Below are 7,156 nucleotides of genomic sequence, written 5' to 3'. Positions count from 1 at the left end.
TGATGAGAACAAATTTATTAGGGTTTCTGGCAGTGGCTATGTTAAGTTAACTCAGTGGCGCCAGATAGATCAAATCGGTGGGGCCGAGATTGACTTTAGTTTTAGGACATATGTGGAAATGAGAAAGTGATTGAGGGCTTTGGAGCATATCACTAAGCACTTTGATCAAGAAAGCCATTAAGCAACACCTCATCACCTTTTAATAGTATTGGCTTTCCTATGGACTCAATTTGATCTTGGATCACTAAAATGAAAATGAAGAGGCTTGAGCTTTTGCCAATCTTTGTCCTTAGCATCTTGAAGGGATTCCACATTCTCTTGTCCAAGCCACTCCACTGTTGAACTTATCTGAAATCCACTAGATGAAACTATTAGTCCAACAAGAGATATGTTGACATTAATTACCAAAATCACCCAGAGAACACTTGTGTTTTCAATCTCCCCCTTTTTGGTAATTGATGACAACATACGTCAAAGCTTTAGATAAAGACATGAAGAATAACAAGTAAAGCTTTGGAAATACATGTAACATGCATATGCTCCCCCTACATGTATGCAATCATGTAAATATGGAATATAAGAGCATGTGAATGCATAACCATGACAGAGCAGGCAATGAGTTACATGTATCTTGGCTATATGCATCAGAGCAAATGATATGAATATAGGAAATGTACCTCCATGTTCATGATTTCTTCTTGCAAACAATATGCACAGTGGCAGGAAATCATCATGCACATGAGTGTGATGCATATACTTACCTTGTTGTCTTGAGATGGCTTTGGAGGAGGTGAACTTGAGAAAACAGGGTTAGATAACACGAGAATTCCTACTAACCAATGCAAGAGTAGGAAACCACAAGAGTACAAAGATTGGGATGACATGTAGAGAGTGAGCACTTCGTACTCTATTTGGATATAGACATGTCCCCAAAAAGATATGCAAAGAATTCGAAGATTTCCTTCCGTTAGATATCTTTCTCCCCCTGAATCTTATATTTGATAATGGGAGAAGATAGGGAAAAGAAAATCAGAGCAAAACAAGAAAAAAAGAGCAAAAAAGTCATAACACACTTATCACATACTAACATGTCTTTCCCCTCTTGAAGACATGTGACTTCTCTCCTCTTTGAATACCAAGCATCCGGGAAGACTAAGAAATCTTTCCTTCCCATATGGACTCTCTCTCTCCCTTTGATGTGATCTGTCTCCCCCTTTGACATCAATTTCCAAGAAGGGATCTTCTGGAGTGTGAGTCGAATAGGTTTGGTCCTTGAGTCACATGACAAAGCAACATGTAATGTAAGAAGCTGGTAGAGGTCAAGAATCATCGAGTGGAGCTGGAACAAATATGCAGGATGTAAATGGCAAAGTGTTTTCTTAGCATTTAAATCGGTAACACTGAGTTGTTCTCTTTGGTGTCACCGAGGTAGTTCGGTTAGACTGAAAAAGACAAATTGGTGAGGCCGAGTTCAATACAGAGAGAAAACGGTTGTCATCTCAGCTCACTAGGCAAATAAGATCTCACAAAGATTTGCAAGGAATTAACTAAAATATTTGCAATGAATTGGATCCAGGGAATGCAGATCAAAACAAGGAAAATAAGGATATCTAGATGATGTTTTTTTGAAAAAGGGAAACAAACATGCAAAAGACAAATGCAAGGACAAAGAAAACACTAGGGAACTTCATCTAGAATTGGTCGGCGACAAATTAACCTATGTTAGAGTATATTGACTGATGAGTCAAGTGAGAACACTTGATTGTAGGTCATACTCATTGTTTAGGCTCAAAATGGGGTTTCCATTTTTTGTTTAAGCATTTTGATGTATTCACATCTTGTTGAGCTGCTTTGACCCATGACTTGGGGTAAAGCTTCTCTAAGATGGAATAACATACCTTGGGTGGTGGTGTTGAATTAGATCATGTAGTTGAACTTGTGTGGGATGCTCAAGGTTGATGTAGCTCATCAATGAGTTGGGAGCACCGCTTGTAGTTTGAGTTCATATACCTACATGGGTTAGTTTTGCCAGGAAGAGCACTTGCGTATCCAAAGTGACAAACATGAGATTTGATACCAAATGAAATTTGATATATAGAATTTGTCAAAGGATATGTTGAAAGGTTTCATGCTTCCTTGTCTTCAACCACCGGTTTGTAGAGACTTGGTGAAGTAGGGATTGTTCAAGATGTGAGTGAGTGGCAATCTCATAGAATTAGATTCATCCAAGTACCTACAAGGGTTAGATAGCATGCAAGGGTGCAAGTATATCCAAGACATATAATCATCATCATCAGAGAAATATAAAGGAGTAGTCAAAGGCTCATGCCTTGCATGTATCCAAATGGAGTTTCTACTCCAAGTTTGAAGCATCAATGATGTTCAATTCACCTCTCAAACGGAAAAATACTTTCTCATCAAGCGGTTTGGTGAAAATATCCGCCAATTGCTTATCGGTACGAACATGCTTAAGATCAATGTCCCCTTTAGCAACATGATCTTGAATGAAATGATGACGAACTTCAATATGCTTAGTTCGAGAATGTTGCATGGGATTGTGAGAAATCTTAATAGCACTTTCGTTGTCACAAAGCAATGGAACATGTTTCACATATATGCCATAATCTTTAAGAGTTTGGGTCATCCAAAGTAATTGAGCACAACATGAACTGGCGGCAATGTATTCCGCTTCGGCGGTGGATAAGGACACCGAGTTTTGTTTCTTGGAGGACCAAGACAAAAGATATCTACCAAGAAATTGTCAAGTACCCGAAGTGGACTTTCTATCAACCTTGTTACAGGCATAGTCCGAGTCAGAGTAGCCAACAAGATCAAAAGAAGACCTCTTAGGATACCAAATGCCAAAATTTGGTGTATGGATTAAGTATCTCACTATCCTTTTCACAGCCTTAAGATGACATTCTTTGGAGGCCGCTTGATATCGTGCACAAATGCACACACTTAGCATAATATCGGGACCGGAGGCACATAGATATAACAATGAATCAATCATAGAGTGATAAACCTTTTGGTCAACCGATTTGCCCTTAGTCAAGTCAAGATGTCCACTAGTAGGCATGGGTGTATCCATACTGGGGGAGTCCTAGATTAGAGGGTCTCCAGACAGCCAGACTATATCCTTTGGCCGGACTGTTGGACTATGAAGATAGGAGATTGAAGACTTCGTCCCGTGTCCGGATGGGACTCTCCTTGGCGTGGAAGGCAAGCTAGACAGTATGGATATTTAGATCTCCTCCCTTGTAACCGACTCTGTGTAACTCTAGCCCCCTCCGGTGTCTATATAAACCGGAGGGTTTAGTCCATAGGACAACATACAATCATACCATAGGCTAGCTTCTAGGGTTTAGCCTCTACGATCTCGTGGTAGATCAACTCTTGTAATACTCATATCATCAAGAACAATCAAGAAGGACGTAGGGTATTACCTCCATCAAGAGGGCCCGAACCTCGGTAAACATCGTGTCCCCTGCCTCCTGTTACCATCCGCCTTAGACGCACAGTTCAGGACCCCCTACCCGAGATCTGCCGGTTTTGACACCGGCATTGGTGCTTTCATTGAGAGTTCCACTATGTCGTCATCATAAGGAGGGATGGCTCGTCTCGTTGTCAAGGACAGCATCACCTCTGGGGGAGCCCTGGCTGTAGGCCAAACTCTTCGACTAGGCAGCTTCGTCATGACCGCCCGCTCGGCCGCTGCGCGACGATGACTTCTCGGGTCATCGAAAATAGCCTGCACATCGGCTCGAAATCCGCCGAGCAGATGGATCCAATGGAGCTCTCCTCTTTGAACAAGCTCTTGGATCGCATCGCCGATCTGGGAGTCACTACGAACTACGATCGGATCGGGCTTAAACCCGACCAAAGGGAGATTAACTCTACGCCGGTCACCCATCAGATAGCGGTGGTGGAGGAGCAATGCGGCGATTCTCCCTCTATCCTGAGGATGAACTATGTCCTGATTCGCGAGTCTCCGAGCCGGATACCCGCTCACGGGAGGACATCACCCTTACACTGAACCTAGAATCAGGCTGCATACCGAACCCACGGGGCAACATCCTGGAGCCCGAACTTCCAAGATCGGAAACTCCCCTGCCCCAAGGTCTCAGATTGGGTCAAGGTCCGGACTTAAATCCACCCACCCACCCAGATACAAACAATCTTTCCCACATTAGGCAAGCGCCCCAAGAGATAGTACATCACAATTGGGCCAGATTCCTCCTTGTAATGAACAAGGTCAAGGACTGTCGTGAGGAAGATGCAATTTCGTTCTTTTGCAACAATTGCACGGACAAGGGAATCCTCAATGCCATAAGTCGTCGTGACATAGCACACTTCGCTGACTTGGCGGCCATAGTATGAAAGTACTGTGTGATGGAAAGCGCCTGGAAAACCCAAACAAAATTTTGGGATAATGCGGCTCTGACACAACCCCCAGTCCGAACTAAAAGGGTGCACTCTCATAAGTCGCCTGACTCAATTACAAAGAAGCAAAAGCCCACTACAGGGCATGGAACCGTATTGGAGGGATGGCTTAACGGGCCCTGCAAAATTCATAGTACAGCAGATACCATACCAACACATAGCCTTAGAGCATGTTGGGTACTCCGGCACATGGCCAAGAGCGGTGAGGATCTCCTCATCCAATAAACCCCAGAGCACCTTCCCGTGGATAACAATACAATATTGATAGCCTTCGAGACCTTCGCCTCAAATAATAGGCGTAAGGGAGCACTCCGCAGCCTTGCCGAAGTCTACCACATGGCAGCAATAAATCTATGGAGCGACACGGCTATCACCTTCAATGCCAGTGACGAACCTAAATTCCAACAACCCGAGAACTAGCTGCTTTGGTCCTCAGTCCAATTGTGGACGGCTTTCGGCTCACTAAAGTGCTCATGGACGGCAGCAGCGGACTAAACCTCATTTATGAGGAGACTCTTCAAAAAATGGAAATAGACAGCAACCGTATTGAGCAAAGCAACACGACCTTCCGAGGAATTATCCCTAGTAGGGAGGCACGTTGTGCTGGGAAAATCACACTAGATGTGGTATTTGACACTCCGAAAAATTACTGGTCTGAAGAAATCACATTCCAAGTGGCCCCGTTCAGTAGCGGATACCACGCCCTTCTAGGGCGGGAGGCATTCATGATTTTTCAAGCCATACCCCATTACGGGTACATGGAGCTCAAAATGCCCGGACCCAATGGAATCATCACTCTAGCTAGTGATGCGGACATAGCACTCCGCGCCGAGAACAAAACAGCCACACTGGCCCTCGAGGCATTATCCGAAGCCCTTGTGGTGGAGGAGTTAACCGCGCTGCGCTCCACAGTGGACATGGACAATGTGATACTAGACAAAAGATCCAAGTCCACCTCCTTTAAACCAATAGCCGAAATAGTCAAATTCCAAGTCCATCAAACGGACCCTGCAAAAACAGCATCCATCGGGGCACAGTTAAACCCCGCCGTAGACGCCGCACTACGGGAGTTCCTGTGCGAGAATTGGGACATATTCGCCTGGCATCCTTCAGACATGCCAGGAATCCCACGCAGGCTGGCCGAGCATATCCTTAACATTCTAAAAGGATTCAAGCCGGTCAAGTAGACTCTTCGGCGCTTCTCCGAACCTAAGCGACAAGCCATGGGAGAGGAGCTAGCCAAGCTACTGGAGGCCGGATTCATTAGAGAAATAAAACATCCGGACTGGCTAGCAAACCTGGTGATTGTGCCAAAGAAGGACAAATCTTGGCGCCTATGAGTCGACTTCAAGGACCTTAATAAGGTGTGCCCAAAGGATCCCTTCCCCCTCCCTCGCATCGATCAAATTATCGATGCTACCTCAGGACACGACTCATTGTGCTTCCTCGACGCATACTCCGGTTACCACCAAATTAAGATGGCGGAGTCCGATCAGGCTGCAACAGCATTCAACACTCCATACGGCCCCTTCTGTTTTAACACAATGCCCTTCGGGCTCAAAAACGCCAGCGCAACGTATCAGTGCATGATTCAGACATGTCTGGAAAAACAGATTGGCAAAGAAGTGGAGGCATACATCGACAATGTGGTCATTAAAACCAGACACATCGACTCCTTAATATATGACTTGAGGCTCACGTTCGACAATCTCCGAACAAACGACATTAAGCTCAATCCGGAAAAATGCATTTTCAGCGTACCCGTTGGAAAGCTCCTGGCCTTTATCGTCTCCAGCAGAGGAATTGAAGCAAATCCGGCTAAGATCCGGGCTCTGTCACAGTTGGCTATCCCAACTAACCTCAGGCAAATCCAGAAGTCAACTGGATGTGTGGAGGCCTTAAGCCGCTTCATCTCCCGATTAGGAGAAAAGGCACTCCCCCTTTATCACCTTCTTCGGTGCTCCGAAGACTTCGAGTGGACGGACGCAGCCACGGCCGGATTGTAAGAAATAAAAGCCATCCTGGCCACCAACTCAATCTTGGCCACGCCAAATGCCGGCGAACCAATGCTATTATATATAGCGGCAACTCACCAAGTTGTAAGAGTAGTGCTCGTCGTCGAATGAGAGACAGACGGACATAAATTCCCACTTCAAAAGCTGGTATATTATGTAGCTACTGTCCTCACTCCATGCAAATCACGGTACCCACATTATCAAAAGATAGCATATGCGGTATTCATGGCATCCCAGAAATTACGACATTACTTTCAAAAGTGTTCAATTACGGTGGCCTCCGAAGTACCACTCAACGACATAATGAACAACCGCGATGCCACGGGCCGGATTGCCAAATGGGCTATCGAGCTCCTCCCGTTCGACATAACATATAAACCACGGTGAGCCATTAAGTCGCAAGTACTGGACGATTTCATCGCCGAATGGACAGAAGCCGAACTCCCTAAAGAGTACGGCCTGTACTCCAATTGGATCATGCACTGTGACGGCTCTAAAATGCTGGCTGTTCTGGGGGCTGGAGTCGTCCTGGCATCCCCCACCGGAGAAACAGTTCAATACGTACTCCAAATACTATACACAGACTCCAACAACGCAGCCGAATATGAGGCCCTATTACACGGTCTCCGGATGGCAGTTTCCATGGGCATTCAACGCCTACAGGTGCATGGGGATTCAAACCTTGCAATATCTCAAAT

This window comes from Triticum urartu, chromosome 5, assembly GCF_003073215.2.
Source record: "Triticum urartu cultivar G1812 chromosome 5, Tu2.1, whole genome shotgun sequence".
In the NCBI taxonomy this organism is placed as follows: Eukaryota; Viridiplantae; Streptophyta; class Magnoliopsida; order Poales; family Poaceae; genus Triticum; species Triticum urartu.
Note: the sequence above shows the minus strand (reverse complement) of the source record.